Below are 22,172 nucleotides of genomic sequence, written 5' to 3' on the forward strand. Positions count from 1 at the left end.
GGCATAATCCCCCCACTGCGTGACGTTGATGGATGCAGGCTGCAAGAAGCCCCACCATCTGAAGCGAGCTGAAATATCGAAGTGTTTTTGTGGAAATTCTCACTGCAGCTTTGATGCACCTGAACATTTTGCATTTTGGGTTTTATTGTAAATATTTATCCCTACTTATAAACTATACTTGTCCTATGATGTAATGTACCTACATATAATATTAGTACAAACGTTTAATATTTATAACATAAATATTATTGCATATCATGACATTATAAAATATTATTTCAACTTATTTTTATTTACCTACATACGAAACACATTAATTGATAATAATAAATGCATTTTTGTTGTAGATTCATTTCAGATATTTTTCTAGGTTTATATTTTGATTGGCCGTGTTATCAATTTTAGTGTTTACCTACTTATCCCCTAGGGGGGCAAAGCAATAATCGTTTGCCCCTATCTGTCATTTTCACATTAGTGATTGCTGGAAAGAGACAAACGGCGCGATTCGGGAAATGAATTAGAGATTAACTAGATACGATATAGTAAAGATAATATCTGTACTATTTCATATCTAGTGAATCTCTAATTCATTTCCCGAATCGCGGCGCCAGCCGCCATAATACCTTATACCTATAATATTATTTATACCCATAATACCTTTTGCCGTGGAACGTCACATATCTTTACTATATCGTATCTAGTTCATCTCTAATTCATTTCCCGAATCGAGCCCAAAATTTAACAAAGTTTTGCTAAGTTTTACGAATAAGGGGGTAAACTGTTTGCTGGATTGCATACGCAAAATAGCAGCAAGTGGGAAAACTTTTTATGGAAAGTGATCTAAATCCGTGACACAAAGTGAACATGATTTGACTTGTAAAGGTTACTCTCAACTCGCAACGCAATATTTAAATGGAAGAGGTGCGCAGTCTATGTCCCGTAAATTGAGATTTTATAACGCAAATATTTTACTAAGTATATAATAAATTTTAAGCTACTTATATAAAATGTTTTGTGGAATAAACCTTTCTGACGCTAACAATAATAACAAATCATGTTAAACGCACTTCTTGACAAGTACCTTAGTTAGTTAGTACTTTACACTTTATACGAAATTATCAATTGTATTCTATGAATTATACCAACGGTTTTTACACTCTTAGGTCTTTACCCTTATAATTATTAGTTTTATTGAGGAAAATGTCGTCAGTAGGAACGAAGTATTTAGAAGAATACTTTATTTTTAACGAGACAATTATATTATTTACTAGCAACCCGAGCTGGCTTCGCACGGGTTGACAAATTATACACCTGAACCTTCCTCAAGAATCACTCTATTTATAGATGAAAACCGCATGAAAATCCGTTCAGTAGTTTTCGAGTTTATCGCGAACATACAAACACACAAACAGACAGACGCGGCGGAGGACTTTATTTTATATGGTGTAGTGATACGTAAAAGTAGGTACAAGTACATTCAAGTCGACTAGCGGCCCGATTCGAACTTTGAAATAACGTCAGATAATAAATCTAGAAACGATATGGATTAGATATGTCAGTGTCAAATGTGACGTTTCTTCAAACAAAAACTTCACTTTTGACACTGACACATCTCATCCATATCGTTTCTAGATCTATTAATTGACGTATCTTAAAGTTCGAATCGGGCAGTAGGTATTCTGAGCCGGTACTCCGCTGCTTTGTCAGCGCTCAGTGGCCATTGTCAAAGGCTGCATTCGATACTAAGATGGCGACAGAATACCTTTGTGGTTGGTTTGGAGATATATATTCCATTAATTATTTGTAACTCTAGATCGTGTTAATAAAGGACAGTAGCGTGTGAAACATTTTTTTTGCATCACTTATTGTATTGTTGATTTGTTGTACAAAATTATTATTAAGTTTGTCAAAATGTTGATCAAAAAAGTGGGTTTTCAGAACGTTCTAAAAAATAAATATAGATTATGATTACACGTTGTGACAGTTTTGGGACACAGGCAGAAAAAAACACAAGTGGTCCTTTCTGGACCTGAAAGTTAAGAATGAAGAAAAGAGAATAGCGGAAACCTAAGTTCTGGTTGAATTGAAACCGATTCTGGCATAGTTTTTAAATATTACGTATATATCAAAATTGTGTGATCGTCTCTTCTTAACAAAAGAATGCTATTGTTACGAGAAGAGACGATGTGTCAGCGAACTGCCAAATAGCAATCAAATCAAACATGAGGGCTGATTTAGACGATGCGAGAACTCGCATGCGAGTTTCATACCATTGCGGGTTTTGATCGGTCGGTTGAATTGGACGTAACCAACAGTCCGCAATGTAACTAAAATATGCGAGTTCGCGCGCCGTCTAAATCAGCCCTTAAAAATATGGCAATTTTTTTCACATTTTAAGTTTAACATTTATGTATGAGAAAACTGGCTGTCAAATAATAAATAAATAAATATTATAGGGACATTCTTACACAAATTGACTATGACTAAGTCCCACGGTAAGCTCAAGAAGGCTTGTGTTGTGGGTACTGAGACAACGTTATATACCTATAATATACTGAAATACCTAAATACATAGAAAACATCCATGACTCAGGTATAAATATCTGTGCTCATCACACAAATAAATGCCCTTACCGGGATTCGAACCCAGGACCATCGGCTTCGGGCAGGGTCACTACCCACTAGGCCAGACCGGTCGTCAATAACGTTAAATTGCGCCGCAGCAGATGCGAAAGGTAATAGTCGCTGCCAGTTATTTCGTTATGTGCAGTTTATTGATCTATTTTAATCAATATAAATAAGGAATGTAAATAAGTCTCTAATTTAAACCATTTATCTGTTTCCTTAATCACTTGGCAAGGCCTCGCGCGAAGACGGGTTAAAACGGGCGGTTGAGGCGGACAGAGCTACGAGCATCATTACAGTTTAATGAATTTAGAACAACAAAGTTTTAAGGCTCGTAAGGCACTGTACGTACGTGTATTAGCTCCATTAATCTATTCACTTTAGCAACTAAGCAGACCGCTTTGAACGTCTACGTGAAGGAACGACTAAACTGGACGTCCCGTGAGAAATCGTTTTAATACTCAAAATCCGCTTGCAGTTTCAGCGTTTAATGAATTACGTCGGGTGCAGCCTCCGGCGCAAGACGTGCATCGATCAACGTCGGAGCCCCCTCCTAACCTCCCTTTGGCCCCCTTTTGGGCCCCCTTTAGCCCCCTACCGGATAGGCACAGGGAGGCTACGACACGACGTCCTCGCACTGCCCAAATAAAATATTCGCACGGCGTCCGTGTTCGCTTGCTCAGATATGACAGTGGATGGATGCCAGGATACGACGTCAGGGGGAATAAAAAAGTGCATTTTGGCGAGCGCCTACGTGCACGAAGAGCTTTTTATGCGGCTCGTTATAACAGCAAGTAGGCAATGTGTGTGGCGCATTAATCAATACATTTAGTATGCGTGTGCGTGACCACAAAGTACGATGAAAAAACAGTGGACGTAGCACGTACCTATTCGCAAGCGTGCGCTATAAACGCCATAAGTAAGACCTCGTTATTTCCCACCAAGTGCACGTAAAGAGAATTTTAATTGAATTGAAGATTCGTTACTTTCCTTTAGAAATATCACCTTTCTTTAAATCCAATTTTCTCGTCCTGTTTTATAGGTGGGGTCGTGAGATAAAAAGAGGTAAGTGCAAATTCGCTTGCGTTCCAGCGCTGCCTAGGCTTTCGTCCCTGGGCGGGGGGCTATGTTACGTGACGACTGTGAATTATAAGAAAAAGCATTTACGGTCCGCTCCGCAGCGAGCGTAGCTTTTCGTGCCTAGTGCTACGTGGCTATAAAATATTGGATTACATAGTCTAGATAGAATTATTGGCTTCAAACGTACCGTACTACTTTCTATTATATTTTATGTGGTAGTTGTACCTGCCAGTTGCCTGTTTCTAATCTCAGCTTGTTTTTGAGATATATCAATTCAGTTTATCAGGTGCTGTAATTTATGTTTACTTAATAATCTATCCCATAGTTCCATTAAATATACTACTTTTTGAATCGTCAATACGCATCATTCATAAATCAGCATTAATCCCTTTAACATTTTCAACAAACAATCTCGTAAAAACCTCACAGATTATACCTACGAGAAAAATGCAGCAAGAAATGTATGCAGCTTACTTGCATCCAAGCTTATCGCATCTATCAACGTCCGAAGGCTTTCACGGAAGGCTTTGTTCACGGTACCCCCCCCAGCCCGTAGACTACCTCCCCTGGACTTCGCAATATGTGAGCATATATTACAAGAACAAACACGCATGACATAACGGGAATCACGTCACTTGATTGCATTCAACTTTTTTTAAAGTATACAGAAGTCCATATGTAGGTACTTATATGCCTGGAACGATATTTTGTTAATATTCAATATTTGTTAATTCACATGCTTACAAGACAGCAGACCTAGGTTAGCGCCTCAAGGACGACTTTAGGTATAAACTCGCGCGTGTCGCTGAAAGTTTTGTTATAGTCGAAGGTCTGTGAGAGTTGACTTTTGACAATTATGAATTGGACTTTTGAATTGATCTTTGTACTGGGTAATTTTGGGGTCGTGGTCCTGAATGTCAAAAGTGTATTAAGATGGTCATACTAAACAAATTTCCCCATTGGACTTACTACAAAGTCGCGAGAACAAATTTAATAAACACATTGAAGGCCTGAAGTAGACGCAACGTGCTTATTTATTTCACGATTTTCATGTCAGTATAATGGGAACCCTTGTTCAGTATGACCATCTTAATTCATTGTTGACACTCAGGATAACGACCCCAAAATCACCCAGTATATATGAAGCTAAGACCTACCTTTTAAATGATATATAGTCTTAGTTTCATTAATATATATTTTAGAACTATGGGCCCATATTTGAGAAACGCACACTGAAAAAAAAACCTGGTACTGGTAACCAGAATCTGGTTAGCTGTACTATATTGTCTTGTTGTATATGTGACGACAGGACACTTTGTAAACATAACCAGACCATTCTTGTTAAATTAAATTTGTTAATTCTATGAAGTGTATAGTAGTGGGTATAAGACTTTTAGTAAACCCAACTAGCCGGTCTGTTAATGGTTACTAAATAATACAGTAACATATACGTTCCTGTCCTGTTGTTATAACAAGGTATTCAGTATATGTAACTGAACGATTTGTGCGGTGTACTGGTTTTATATTGTTCACGTTACCAGAACCCACTGTGCTAATGGGGCTTCTAAGCGAGCCATATGTTCACTGCAATATGTGGCCGGCAACTATTGGTGTCCTCTTACTCACATGTTAGAGAGGGACACTAATAGTTGCCGGCCACATATTGCAGTGAACATATGGCCCGTTTAGAAGTCCCTTCAGCACAGTGGGTTCTGGTTACGTGAACAATATATAACCAGTACACTGCTCTTCTAGTAAATACAGACAAGTTTTTAAGCACACTTATTTTTTTATTTTATTGATCAAATAAGTAACACAGCATTACAGTAAAACCAAGGCACTGTGACACTACAAAAGAAAAAACATTTTGTCTCCACAAAGAAAACAATAGACACAAAAATGACATACAAATTAAACATTGGATTTGGGCGACGACGTAACAGCGTGGCTCCGTAGCGTCATCTGAATCGGCGTAGGATTCGGCAGGTTGCCCCGGAACCGCCGAAACACCACACCCTTCGGCCAGAAGTCCGCGCTTGCGATGGTGTCCTGCAGAGGCCGCGGCACGCGCACTACAAATGAACTGAAGTGCACATAGTGACGCGACTGTAGCTGGTGCACCCTCAGCGTGTAGCCAGTCTTCCGGCGGACGTACTCCACCACCTCGTCGGCCCCGGCGGAGTAATGCAGGCGAGACACGTATAGGACTTTTCCTTAATCGGAGCCCGCACATTTCACTGTGTCAGCAACACGCAAACAACACGCACTTATACTATACACTTGTACTAGTTTACAATAAAATTATGGACAGGATCTACGTAAATAAAACATCGACCGGCCGGAACGTAAGACGCTGGCGTAATGGCTGCCGTTCTGTGACTTGCGCAATTCCTTTCTCCGCCCCCCGCCACCCGCGCATACACCGTGGTGTTGGCACAACTGTTTGATTCGTTCAGACTACAATGCATTATAGTAACCACAACATAATAACATGTAACGTGTACACTCGTATCTTTATTTTTACATATCAATAGTTAGTGTTACGATGCATATATTAAACGAGACAAACGTTTAATATTTACAACACTTGCATCTTTACATATACAACGAAATTGTAAGCAGTACTAAATTGCATTTAACTAGAATTAAACAGTGATGTTTAAAAAACAAGTTTTACACGATACAACATTTTTTGTTATTACTACCGGATTTTAGTAGGTATAACTATATTTTTAATTACTATACGTTCTGGTAGTATTGTAGAAAATTATTTTTTTCGGTGCAGGAATCGCCCTTGATGTTCCATCTAGGAGTGTGAGATCTGTGCCCCGACCGTTACAAACAACTTGAGCTAACTCCACCCAATTTTCTTTGTCGCTCCGTAGTCCCTTAAAATATTGGTTGAAAACCCTTAATGACGGTTCATTAGTGTTTGTTGGTTTGGAAAACTTATGCAGTGCCACTGAAAATAATTCTACGTATTACTCGGGCTGAATTTACTGAAAATAGTCCTATAAAACTGATTTTCATACAAAATTAGAAATTAGAACTAATAAGAATTACAGAGCGGTTTGGTTTAACTAATATACCTAATTTTAAAATGAAGACTTGAAGAGTTAAACTTGTTTAATTACAATAGTCAGGTGGATTTGTTTTGGGTAAGCATGTAATTTCAATTTCCTTGTAGATATCCACAAGTGGCCGTCTCCTAGTTTAAGATGATGAAACAATAAATGATGTTCATCTATGTAATTGTGTACTACCCAAGGTAATCTATAATTTAAGTTAAAATTAGTGTTCGACCAAGTTTAGGCCTCGGTAGGTTTCGGCATAAAAATCATGTTTCGGCCAATAAACTGCCGAGCCTTTCGGCCACGCTGAAACTGTATTTTCAGTACCTAGTGTCCTACCGAAGCTTCAGTTTCGGTTTTGGCCAAAACTATAGCAAAACCGAACCGAACCAGTGTCAACTTATACAAAAAAAAACTTTTATTTCAAGCTTCAAGGCTCATAAATACTCATAATCAGTTTTTAAACATGTCATAAAATATTATACTAAACAGGTATATATAAAAACACTTCCATGTTTGTAGTAGTATTGCCTTCTTTCAGTACGTAATCAATAAATGCAAATACATGGACACAGAAAGAATCAAAAAGTGCGCGTCGTCTATGTGCATCTGAATTGAAGTTGCATCGATCACCATCGCCGTGTCCGTCAGCAATCACCGCCTGGGCAATTCCCGATCCTTACGCGATCATTTCAGGCAACCAATATAAGGTATGGCGGTTGGCGCTTACGCTATTATTAACGCACCCTTTTGAATATTCAGCCAGCTCCAATATTCAGCCAGGGCAATAGTACCTTTTGCCGTGGAACGTCACATATCTTTACTATTTCATATCTAGTGAATCTCTAATTCATTTCCCGAATCGCGCCGATAGTGTGATCTCAATATCTTTTACCTGGGTTCGAATCCCGATAAGGGCATTTACTTGTGTGTTTATCACGAACATTTTGTTCCTGAGTTATTGATGTTTTCTATGTACATCTAAATATGAATTTATTTATATATAAGTATGTATATCGTCGCCTAGTACCCGTAGTACAAGCTTTGCTTTATTTGGGGCTATAGGTTGATCTGAGTAAGATAATCCCGAGTTGTAGTGACTTAATTAGGTAGGTACCTATTATTTTTAATACCTACCCAACAACTACATACATACTACCTACTATTCGAAATTTTTCATCATCCAAAAAATGTATACTTACTGGTTTACACGTAACCTGAGGCCCAGATCATATAATACTAGTTCTGAGGAGTCCTCGATAAGCAATGGAAGTAATATCCTCATGTATTACATTGAGTTACATGAGTGGGACAAAACCAGTGTACCTGGACCTCGAGATCCATGACAAATACGCACAACCAGAGATCACACACTCTTTAGTTGAGGCGACGTAGGCTATGGAAAACAGCCCTGAAACTGATTGAGTGGCGCTGCGCCGAATTTCCGAACGAGCTTAGGCAGCGGACATTTGCATCAAGTTACAAAACGTAAAAGAACTTTTCAAAAGGGTTAAAGGGTTTTCAAAAGGGTACCTGTAGTACCTAAGTACCTAGGTACTGAAAAACAGGTACACAGGGAGAGACAGAGTGCACCAAATCCGGTTATAATTAAGTATCTATTTCATTAGCACAAATCTCATGTCATTTGTCTGTCTGTAGAATTTTAAGCTTGCCTCTTTATCATTTTCTTTCATCGAAACATTAGCTAAACAGTTTCATAACTTAACTACCAATGACCGCCAATTTATCAAATATTGAATGTGAAACTTCGCTTACACTAATTACCAGAAGATAAATGTGTGAATTATGAGTAAGCAATTACTTTCCCACCTACCCGACCGAATAAAAACGTTAGCTTTTTGCCCCAAGGTGGCAAAGGAATTGAAGCAGAACTATAAAGACTATGTACGTATCCATCAACGTCGCAGTCCCGACTACTAAACATTGTTAGAAGAACAAAAACTTAGTACTTAATAGGACTAGACACACACACACTTTAGGGACGGTATTTATAATAGGCTAGCGAGCAAGAATAAGTTTAGTATTCATCATATCTATATCTGTCTAAAATATCAACTGCTGCTAGGTAAACCCCACGAGATTCACAACGACTAATCGAGGTGGAACCTTAACCAGATCGACGTTTGACTTATTGAAGCTTTCTTGCCAAGGTTGTGGACATAGCTCAGAGAGTTGCCAATCTTAAGTGGAAGTGGACAGATCCTCATAGCGATTTCAGCTGGGGCATAATGGTTCTTGTGTGGCGACCGCACACCAGAGACAAGTAAAACAAATATATAAAGGTATTCAAATAAAGGTGCAATCCAATTTGCTTTAAAATTTCAAAGTGGCAATTATTTTATCAATGTGAATGATTGAGGGGGACATACGAACTTTAAGAATCTTTACATAATGATTTAATTTTATTCAGAGTTCTGGCCTTTTTTACCTAATGGTGCTCGCGATATACCTACCTTTGCACTGACAGTAATGTGCCTACCTTGCGCTAAAATTCTAAATTTAAAATATATATTTTTTAATATTATATTTTGGTAGGTTTGTTGATATACATATATGCCGATTTAAATTAGATCATCTCTATTATCATGTTGTAATGACTAAATTGTTGTGATATAGTTTTCATTAAGTGTGTCAAACAACTTTTTCAGTAGAAAAAGGTGCGAAACTCAAATTTTCTATTAGACGATAACCCTATGCGCCTACATTTTTAAATTTGCCGCTTTTTCTACTGACGGAAATGACTTGACAGACTATATTTTAAAAAAAATGTTGGAGCACAATATTTAATTACCCAGTCATGAAGGCGTTGAGTCTACAAAGGTATGTACGGTATGAAAAACAGAAGCCTGATAAAGCAATTAACATCGATGTTGCCCATACTTGAAGGTTCACACACCATTTACCGCTTGACAATAAAAGAGTGGGGAATAATATGCAATCGAGTTATCGTTAATACATCCATAATTAATCTTCTTATTATCATAATTGCTTTATCGTGTGTATGTTTCTAGATTAAGGCCTAAATGGTTTAAAAAGTGATCCTATAAATAGATACCTAGGTATTTCATAATTAATCATTGACATGCGAATCGAATCATCTAACAAGACGTTGTTTATTAATATGAACTTATACAAACAATCCACCTTGAGTTGAAAATAATCGCCTGTTTTCTATAAAATAAATTATTATTAATAAATTGATAAACTAACTGTATAACTATAACGGTACCTATGTATACCTATAGACATCGATAGTTCTGGTTCAGAGAGGCAAATGGCGCTTCAAAAATTGTAAAAATAGTATAAAAGTTATACGGCAGGGCTCTCTTCCCCTATTTGACCGAATGTATACCCATCCGAAAACTGGATGGGACAGTTTTCGGATGGGTGGGAAGGGACAGTTTTCGGAAGGGATCGGATGGGAAGTGGACAGATCCTCATAGCGATTTCAGCTGGGGCATAATGGTTCTTGTGTGGCGACCGCACACCAGAGACAAGTAAAACAAATATATAAAGGTATTCAAATAAAGGTGCAATCCAATTTGCTTTAAAATTTCAAAGTGGCAATTATTTTATCAATGTGAATGATTGAGGGGGACATACGAACTTTAAGAATCTTTACATAATGATTTAATTTTATTCAGAGTTCTGGCCTTTTTTACCTAATGGTGCTCGCGATATACCTACCTTTGCACTGACAGTAATGTGCCTACCTTGCGCTAAAATTCTAAATTTAAAATATATATTTTTTAATATTATATTTTGGTAGGTTTGTTGATATACATATATGCCGATTTAAATTAGATCATCTCTATTATCATGTTGTAATGACTAAATTGTTGTGATATAGTTTTCATTAAGTGTGTCAAACAACTTTTTCAGTAGAAAAAGGTGCGAAACTCAAATTTTCTATTAGACGATAACCCTATGCGCCTACATTTTTAAATTTGCCGCTTTTTCTACTGACGGAAATGACTTGACAGACTATATTTTAAAAAAAATGTTGGAGCACAATATTTAATTACCCAGTCATGAAGGCGTTGAGTCTACAAAGGTATGTACGGTATGAAAAACAGAAGCCTGATAAAGCAATTAACATCGATGTTGCCCATACTTGAAGGTTCACACACCATTTACCGCTTGACAATAAAAGAGTGGGGAATAATATGCAATCGAGTTATCGTTAATACATCCATAATTAATCTTCTTATTATCATAATTGCTTTATCGTGTGTATGTTTCTAGATTAAGGCCTAAATGGTTTAAAAAGTGATCCTATAAATAGATACCTAGGTATTTCATAATTAATCATTGACATGCGAATCGAATCATCTAACAAGACGTTGTTTATTAATATGAACTTATACAAACAATCCACCTTGAGTTGAAAATAATCGCCTGTTTTCTATAAAATAAATTATTATTAATAAATTGATAAACTAACTGTATAACTATAACGGTACCTATGTATACCTATAGACATCGATAGTTCTGGTTCAGAGAGGCAAATGGCGCTTCAAAAATTGTAAAAATAGTATAAAAGTTATACGGCAGGGCTCTCTTCCCCTATTTGACCGAATGTATACCCATCCAGTTTTCTATCTATTTTAAGGAACAGTCAGCATATTCAGGCGCAGGCTAACAAACAAAAGGATGCACTAAGACGGCGGGCGCTGATGCGCTGCGCCGCTCTCGAGGACTCTTCACCACTCCTTCACACCTTCCTGGAAAAACCGATAATGCCAGATACAATCTATTTTTATTTACCTACCCAACATAAGCTAGGTAAAAATAATTTAACAGTACACGCACAGAAACCCTTCTATGATTCCCAAAAATCTTGACTTACTTAATATCGCCCAAAACCGGCTGTCGTAGTTTTGGGCGTTACTAAAAGTGTGGATATTTGTTCTATATCTGAGTATCATTAATCGATGCGAAAGCATGTTTACCATTATTTAAACGATTGCATTCTATTCTGTGTAAAAGGTACCTACCTACGAAAAAAAGTATAAGACGCACTTTATAAAAGTATAAAACAGACTTACATTATATGGTGGAATGATCATGTCAATACTGATACTGTTTACCCACAATACAAACTTTCAATAGTTTCAATGAAAATAAGATGAGCTTTTTAAAGTAAATACTTACACCGCTTCTGCCCCTCTGTCTCACAATATCTGGTGCGTTGTTTAAAGTCAATAACAAGTTGGTAGGTACCTTGATAGGTACCATGTACACTAAATTCATCCAGGTGAGCTGCGAAGCGGGCCAAATTGATTACAAATCGTAGTGCCTATTGATTCTTTTTCACTGAACTCGATCGTTAAAGTGACGTCTAGGTATGTTTATGACGTCCGCACAGTTCGCTGATATGGGCACAGCTTGTTGGACTCAAAGACCAAAAGCTAAAATGCTTGTTCTTTTCTTTTACTAGGTTGCAGTGCCTGCAGTGGAAATAAGAATAGATCTTGGAGCGGGCGATGTTATCGCTCTGATATGCTGGCTGTTCTAACGGCCGGCGTTTTGAACATTAGCCTTATTGTTGCAATGAGACTAGAGTATTTTTAGGGTTCCGTACCCAAAGGGTAAAAACGGAACCCTATTACTAAGACTTCGCTGTCTGTCTGTCCGTTCGTCTGACTGTCACCAGGCTGTAACTCGAGAACCGTGATAGCTAGACAGTTGAAATTTTAACAAATGATGTATTTCTGATGCCGCTATAACAACAAATATTATAAATAAAATTAAATTAAATAAATATTTATGTGGGGCTCCCATACAATAAACGTGATTTTTTTTGTCGTTTTTTGCTTATTACCCTTCGTGCGCGAGTCCGACTCGCACTTGGCCGGTTTTTTGTACTTTAGGGGCCCACTGATTAACAGTCCGCCGGACGGAATCGGCCTGTCAGTTAGAAAAAAAAATTGACAGTTTCCAAACAACTGACAGGCTGATACCGTCCGGCGGACTGTTAATCAGTGGGCCCCTAAAGTATTCAGTGACCAATTCCGAAGCTGAGCTTGATGATTTGGTGTTGTGTAGCAAAAAAACCGGGCAAGTGCGAGTCGGACTCGCGCACGAAGGGTTCCGTACCATAATGCAAAAAAAAACAAAAAAAAGCAAAAAAAAAAAACGGTCACCCATCCAAATACTGACCACTCCCGACGTTGCTTAACTTTGGTCAAAAATCACGTTTGTTGTATGGGAGCCCCATTTAAATCTTTATTTTATTCTGTTTTCAGTATTTGTTGTTATAGCGGCAACAGAAATACATCATCTGTGAAAATTTCAACTGTCTAGCTATCACGGTTCGTGAGATACAGCCTGGTGACAGACGGACGGACGGACGGACGGACGGACAGCGAAGTCTTAGTAATAGGGTCCCGTTTTACCCTTTGGGTACGGAACCCTAAAAAGTATAAGTTGGAGAAAAACATATTTTTAAATGAATTTTACTTTAACTACATAGTTTCACTATTTCTATCGCGTTACAAAGCAGTACGTTGTACCATTTTGGCGGATGTTATTTTCCATCCACTAAGCGCGACTTGCACCATTCCACTAACCCGGGGTTAATCGATTATACCTGGAGTTACAGTGATTACCAGTACAATTTGACACTGCGTTATAGTACATTACGATACAAGTGCGAAAAGTAGGAAATTTGCAACGAGTGGCGATAAATTAAAATACGACCGAAGGGAGTGTTTTAAATCGACACGAGTTGCGAATTACCTCTTCGGACGTGTATTGTACAACGTTTTACAGTACATATGGCCCTTTAAATGTTTGACATAGCACGTATTATTGTCCTTAATTCCGCCCTAGGGCGGTAAAATAGCACCATATGTACTGTAAACTCGGGTCTAGTGGGATGGTGCAAGTGACTAAGAAAAACATTTTACAAAGGTTTCTAATTCTTCAATAGCTTCGTTTTAAAGTTTGAATCTCTTAATACGCTTAAGTTTGAGATACATATTTAAGCAACCCTTAACAAAAACACTAGACCCGTGCCGGACTTGCCGGAGTCCAGTATCATTGCGGATTCAGGCAGGTTTTACCCCCGCACTGCTTTAGAGGAAAAATGTTGTAAGTTCCAACAAGTTTCATAGAGACTTGTTATCTCTTGTTGTGTGTGTTGCAGCACGTGCCAGGGCTCCGAATCACCGGCCCGCCGCACTAATAATGCATTTTCGTTTTTCGTCTACAACGCCCAGTAGGTCTGACCACAGCTTACAACCTCAAGTCTACTCATCTCAGTCAGTTTGTAAAAAAGTTGCGCGGTGATTTTCTAGCTGAGTTATAAGACTATGACTAGTACATATTACATTCTCTAACGTAATAAAAATCAGAAGGGCCTAACCAAGATGCCAATCGTTTGCGCCCTAGCGAACGAAACGGTAATCTCTCTCTTTTACTCTTCCATGTTAGTGCGACGGAGAGACATGAGCGTACCGTTCGCTACGGCGTAAACGATTGGTTTCTTGGCTAGGCACCCAGTTTTCATGCAGCCAAACCTTCAGCCAGTCCAGTCCGTAGATAACCATAATAACTTAGCAACCACCTTGGTCAATAGTAAACCTATACTATATTTTTATGATATCTTAAAAAACAAACAAACATACGAATCGCCTGATGGTAAACAATTACCGACGCCCATGGACATTGGACACCTGCAACACCAGAGGGAATGCAAGTGCGTTACCGGCTTTTAAGATTGGAGTACCTACGCTCTTCTCTTATCTTAACCTCCTAAATCCTGAGTTCCTTTGAAAAGAACAAATTAAAATCGAATTTTGAACTATAATGGAATAAAAGAAGGTTCCAAATTTAAAACTGCAAAAATGACTCTGGGTCTTAGGAAAGGCTTGAAGGTGATATGATATGCCACGCTAAAAAATCTATTAATAAACCAGTGAGCAACATCTTTTTTTGCTTGCGGGGCATACATTTTAGTAGAACTTAAGAGTATGATTTTCTTTTTTCTATGAAAGTAGCATATCTTCTCTTGTGTGATCTGTTACCTGGCGTGCACCGCTTGCACCCAAGCAAAATAAACTTACTAAAATACAATTTTAAACCTTAATCGGTTGTGTCAGGGTTTAGAATGACAGCAGATTTTGCAAGCCTTCTTTCATTCTTAACGCTTGCCAAGTGTTCGCCTCAGGTGGCGCAGTCTAACGCGGTATATTGGATACGGATTCGCATGCCGCTCCGGTGTGCAAGAGGGACATCGGTATAATTGTGCGTTACGCTGTCCTTCTCACACACCGGGACGGCGTGCGAATACACATCAGTGTGATAACCGTGCAATACTGTCAAATGAATAGTGCCATACCCGCAGCAGGGGTGATATGAGAATGCAGCACTTAATCTCCTCGAAATATATAAGTAAAATCAAGTCGTCAATCTATAGTTCGTGATCAGTAGTAGGTATGCTTCGTCATGTTGACATAAAAACAAATCGGCTTCGTCACCTACTAACTGCGAATTGCTAGAAATAATCTTTAAGAAAGAACTTACTAAGTGGTTAATTAATAAGTGTTTTTATAGTGTAAAGGAATTCCTATTAGATTGACATTTTATTACATTTAATTTATATTTGTTTGTGACTATTATGTATTAATTTAAATTTGGTAACTTGACATATAAATTGTAACATGATATATTTTCTATTTTATATGATTTTTGTATTATGGTAAGGTTATATTAATTGAAATTTGGTGTTTTGACATATAATTGAGATTAAATTTGATGTATTTATTTTTGTATAAGATAGGGTTGTATTGTTAATTAGTTTGTAATATGTTGACATTTTTACTATATGTATAAAATGCGACAGAATTTTGCACGCCAATAAATGGCTGAATGTAAATGGAGACCAGAATTATCACCCTGACATCTTGTCTTGTAACTATGTACCTACATTCTTGCAAATAAACATTTTATCTTTTATCTTATCTAACAAATGATGTAATCCACAACAAACTTTGTCAATCTTAACTACTTACTAAATTAAAGGTTAAGGTGCCACCCCAGACTGTAGCCGTCCCAAACGTCCCCATGACACTGGCAGCGTTGCCCCTTTGAATTGCCAAAGAGATCTGTGTTGGAGTGTGTTGGTGAAGGTACGATCGAGCATTAAATTAATTATGCTGAGGATTTAGATAATTAAGTTTGTAATTTTGTACTTTATTTTATATTAAGACCGCGAATAAAAAGTATTTACTCAAAAAAGTTAAGAGTTTCGGTATCGGTCTGGAAAGTTGCATTTTATCCTTAAATGTATAAAGTAGTCTAATAAAATATGAGTTTTGACATTGGAAATGTCTTTTCGTTCGCTCCAGTATACGGTCCGATTTCACGAAAAAGTGCGATCCCCTTATATCTCGGAAAGTTGTGAAGATATGATATTAAAAAATTCACAGATTTCGTGCCTCACACGACTATCGAGCACATTGGAAATGAATCTACGGAATTCGAAAAAATATTGTCGCTGAGCGACGAGAAAGTCTGGATAAGGAAAAAGTTACAAAATAAAACTACAACGTTGAATGATAATTATTTTATTCTTAGACTAACACAAGTATCCTGGACATAACGCATGTGAACAAACAAATAGCAAAATTTCCACACGCGTATCCAAGTTTGAATAATTGTCGCCGTGGCGCATAAGTATAGGTACATATTTCATTTTTCGATGAATAAGCAGGATATATTAATGTTCAAAGTACAAGAAAATTATTACACACCAAATCCGTAGTCAACTCGAGAAGTGGTGATCGGCAGCGGCCCATTTGCTGCAAGATATGAAATTTTCTTGACAGCAGTTTGACGCGACGAGAGATGACCATAACAGCGTTTGTCTATGTTGCACCAAACCTGAGTTCCAATAGGTACTACCAGGGTTCAGCATCAGCTATCTTGGGAATACCCATTATTAGCATTAGCTCATCATGACGAATCGGGTGTCCAAAACAGCGTGTGCCTATGTTGCACCAAACCTGAGTTCCGCTAGGTACAACCAGGGTTCAGCATCAGCTCTATCTTGGGTACTACTCTCCTAAGTGCTCATCAAGACGAGTCGGATGACCAAAACAGCGTGTGCCTATGTTGCAACAAACCTGAGTTCCTTTAGGTAGAGCCAGGGTTCAGCATCAGCTCTATCTTGGGTACTACTCTCCTAAGTGCTCATCGAGACGAGTCCGATGACCAAAACAGCGTGTGTTTATGTTGTATTAAACCCGAGCTCCACTAGGTACTGCCAGGGTTCATCATCATTTTGTGTTCTCCCTCTCCCTCTCCCTCTCCCTCTCCCTCTCCCTCTCCCTCTCCCTCTCCCTCTCCCTCTCCCTCTCCCTCTCCCTCTCCCTCTCCCTCTCCCTCTCCCTCTCCCTCTCCCTCTCCCTCTCCCTCTCCCTCTCCCTCTCCCTCTCCCTCTCCCTCTCCCTCTCCCTCTCCCACAAAACAAAAACAAAACAAAATAAAAACTTATACAGAGAAACATAAAAAAGGAAAAGTGCCACGAAATGGTCTCACCTCAGCATGTTGCTGGCGGCTGCTAGCAGATAGGTGATGCTGAACCCTGGCAGTACCTAGTGGAGCTCGGGTTTAATACAACATAAGCACACGCTGTTTTGGTCATCGGACTCGTCTCGATGAGCAATTAGGAGAGTAGTACCCAAGATAGAGCTGATGCTGAACCCTGGCTGTACCTAAAGGAACTCAGGTTTGTTGCAACATAGGCACACGCTGTTTTGGTCATCCGACTCGTCTTGATGAGCACTTAGGACAGTAGTACCCAAGATAGAGCTGATGCTGAACCCTGGTTGTACCTAGCGGAACTCAGGTTTGGTGCAACATAGGCACACGCTGTCTTGGACACCCGATTCGTCATGATGAGCACATGGTAGAGCATTACCCAAGATAGCTGATGCTGAACCCTGGTAGTACCTATTGGAACTCAGGTTTGGTGCAACATAGACAAACGCTGTTATGGTCATCTCTCGTCGCGTCAAACTGCTGTCAAGAAAATTTCATATCTTGCAGATCACCACTTCTCGAGTTGACTACGGATTTGCCGTGTAATAATTTTCTTGTACTTTGAACATTAATATATCCTGCTTATTAATCGAAAAATGAAATATGTACCTATACTTATGCGCCACGGCGACAATTATTCAAACTTGGATACGCGTGTGGAAATTTTGCAATTTGTTTGTTCACATGCGTTATGTCCAGGATACTTGTGTTAGTCTAAGAATAAAATAATTATCATTCAACGTTGTAGTTTTATTTTGTAACTTTTTCCTTATCCAGACTTTCTCGTCGCTCAGCGACAATATTTTTTCGAATTCCGTAGATTCATTTCCAATGTGCTCGATAGTCGTGTGAGGCACGAAATCTGTGAATTTTTTCTTCACGTTAGCTGGCACGATTGACTTTTAAGCGATGACATATTTCACTCTTGTGCCTCGAAATCCTCACAACTCTCAAGCTCTTGGTAAAATTTTGGACTCAATCGCTTGCTCAAGTCTCGGGGCTCAGATTTTGAATAAAGATAAGTAAATAAAACTTATACAAATAGATTTAGAACTATGTATTTGAAAACCATTAATTTTAAGGCAACCGCTGCCTTTAGATAGTACCTGTCTGTATAACGTGGCGCTGTTCGTGGTTGGATCGATCAATTATTTTAAAATCTGCTGCTAAAAGGACGGCTGGCACGGCGCGGATATTACACCAAGAAGTGAAGGATGGGTTGCGCTAGATCTATTTCACGGAGTTATGGCTTAAAAAATATGAAAACCCACGTGTTTATGTTGTTTTTTATATATGGAAGATATAGAATTTTACGTCAAAAGTTATTTATGTAATGTCAACCTGATTGTTTTCTTATAGGTAGGTACTATATATAAGAGAAGTATGGATCATTATTTTTAACTAGGTACCTAGGTACAAAATATTTTCGATTTTTTACACGATGATTTAAATTCTTCGCTACTACGAAAACAGACGCAACAGGAAGTGTTCCTGCAGGCAAATACAGTTATGTGTGTTGCCGGCAAAGGAAACACTCCTACCTAAATCAGATTCAACCCTCTCTATTCCCTCGTCCTAAGCACAGTCCAATTACAGTCAATCTCAGCTCATCGCACGCAGCTTGCGCGTTAATTTTTCAAGCGCTAACTTGCCCTATTGTGAGGTGTTGAAACGGGCATTGTCTCACTGACAATGCACCGACAATGGCCGCGTATCTCAAAAGGCCGGGAGCTCGGGCCTAAGCCTGTGCGGCTGTATCGGAGCATTGTTTAGAGCTTCGGAGGCTTAGTCAAGGTGTGATGGCCGCTATAGAATATGTAGAGTGAAATCTTGTTACGGTAAGGTCAGTTCTCGAGTGAAGGCATGCCTTTAATATGTATTTACTTAAAACGCGAAAGCTTTAAATGTTATGTTAGCAGACATACCAGATAGTCTTTTGTAAAGACACCGGTGGTCGGCTTTGATAAACCCTCATTCTGGGGATGTTTATTATATACAAGCGACCCGCCCTGGCCTCGCACGGGTAGTTCATCCAATTTACACAAAACCTTAACAAATTATACCCTTAAACCTTCCTCAAGAATCACTTTATTGATAGGTGAAAATCGCATGAAAATCGGTTCAGTAGTTTTTGAGTTTATCGTGAACATACAGACAGACAGACGCGGTGGGGGACTTTGTTTTATAATATGTATTGATGTACATTACCTAACCTGTTTTTAGTCTAAATATAACTAAACTAGCTTGTACCTAAGTGTAGTCTTAATAAACAATTTATTTACCTATTTCTTTATCATTAAACCTATAGTACGTTTTTTTAGCATTAGAAATAAGGTAAACAATCTTGATGTGTCTTTTAATGGAAAAACACATTTTAAAAATAAGTTACGGGAAATATGTAACAATTATGAATCTAATACGATCATTTATATTCTTCTGCTTTCATAAGTACTTAATGGTTACTGATTTATAAAAAGCGTTTTTCAATTAAAAGACATGTCAAGATCGCTTACCTTCTTTCAAGTTCTTTCTAATGCTAAAAAAAACGAACTATAATTCTATAAAACCGATTAAAACCAAACTTAAATAAATTACATTACAACGTTATCTTGAAAATTACAGTGGTTTATGCGTTGTAGTCGTTAGGCAAAGTCAATAATCCAGTAACACGGTTAAGTTAGTTTGCGTTAGCCGTTTTACGAAGACGGAGCTTCTAAACCCTATCGATAATAATTAATTGTGAGAGGAAACTCCTCCAGGAGAAACGGCTAACAGGCATCGACGTTGATCGATGCTCATAGCCAAAATAAATATAGGAGATACCTACTCAAAGTAATATAGGTAGATCCTTTAATTAGAGTAATGTCCTTAATCGGCATGACCTACTTACATACATATTTTTTTTTTTAATAAAACGTAATGCACAAGTTTTAAAATGGTTGAATATGCGTACCTACCTATTCCTAGCGTTGTAAGCATCCGCAAAAATATCACTATTATTTGAAATTAGCCTTTTGGTAAATATTAATGCTCAATATAAATTAAAATTAAAAAAATCTCGATTAATGGGGGTCTAGGAGACCTTTCATTGTAAATTGATTGCAAAAGTATATAACCACATTATGGTGAATTATTAGTACTAAATTACTGAAATTTAGAACGTTGCTACAAAATAACTTTTAAGTCACTAACTTCTTTTAAAGATGAGTTAAGAAGTCTTCAGAATATTTTTATGACACTATCAGCCTTCGGAGTGGTCATTAACAGGCGTTCCCCTCTGTCGAAAATAGGCGGCCAATGGTCAACCTCATGTCAATCACATGTATGGACTGACGTTTATCTGACATGGCTATGTTTACGTTACGTCAGTGTTGTCACATCTACCAATTTTTGGGTAGATCTACCTATTTTACCTGCGTCCTACCTATCGATGGTAGGACGTCAAATCTACCTATTTTTTTTCAAAATATTACGGTATAAGCAATTTTCCTCCATGCGTGTACCAAAACGTTACTTAAGTGGCAAGTTTGAAATATGTAGGCGCTAAGGGATATCGTCTCATAGAAAAATTGAATTTCGCGCCTTTTTCTACTGACAAGATTTGCTTGTTCATAAATATTTTTTACGCATTTTTAATAATTGTACTCTGACAAGCTAGGGTTGTCAGTAGAAAAATGGGGCAAATTTAAAAATATAAGCAAGAAGGATCGATATTTCATACAAATTTTGAATTTCGCGCCTTTTTTTTCTGACTAAGCTGAGTAGGTAGATCTACCGATTTTTTCATTTTAAATTCTACCTATTTCTACCAATGTTTGTATCGTGTTCTACCACTTAGACAAAATTGTATGTGACAACACTGCGTTACGTATACATTTGATGTGCCCCTCCCCCGCAAAAAATGGCAGACTATTTTGTACCGAAAATGATAGACATGGCGTCTCCGTTGGTTATATTCTCTAAGCTATCAGCATATGTGAATGCGACGCTTGTGACATTGTCCCCGTATCTCATAATTATTCACACATATTTTACGTTTTCGAACAGCACATGTCATGAGGTTAATGACACTCCCATTTTTCGCAAAAATCCGTCATGAGCTGTCATTAACTCGAACTTGCTGTTTACTAACCTAATTAACCTACTAATAAACGTGTAAATGCGAATTTACGGCACAACTAAATCAGGATGCAATTATCGATAAGTTTTACAGCAACCTAGCCGCACCGAAATTGTAGTGGGGTAGGTATCGAAGCGATAGGGCTGAATGCATTTCCTTCGCCCACCGAACGTCCGACCCAGAGCAGCCAGTATAACTGCGAATTTCTCATCCTTAACATTTATACGTAGTAAGGGTTCACGTTTAAGCTGGTTCTTGTTAATTTAATGGTTGGCAAGCGATTAGAACTGGAGCCCTGCGGTCTCAATGCCGTCCCAATTAGTCGGCACAGACTTCCGCACGTTTTTGCCCGGCCACTAATAGGCAAGATCTCGCTGAGAGACCTTTATAAGTATTTGAATGAGAATGTCGTCGATAAACAAACATGTTTTTCGAAATTGATAGCGTACTAGCAAGCAAATAGTTAACCCATCACAGGTAGATTAATGGATAATTAGTAGGTACTACGAATTGATCCAAAAATAAAGCATGACCCTGTAAATCAACTTTACTTAATCAATATTTTAAAATAATGATCAATTACCCAATCCTCTAATGACTTTGCTACCAACATTTCATTAAAATGCACTTTGTTACCTCTTTACCTACTGAGTACGTTCGGAGTTAGCTAGTTGCGAGTTAATTTTCTAAAAGTAGAAAAGTTCGTG

Source organism: Cydia splendana, chromosome 7 (genome assembly GCF_910591565.1).
Source record: "Cydia splendana chromosome 7, ilCydSple1.2, whole genome shotgun sequence".
NCBI lineage: Eukaryota > Metazoa > Arthropoda > Insecta > Lepidoptera > Tortricidae > Cydia > Cydia splendana.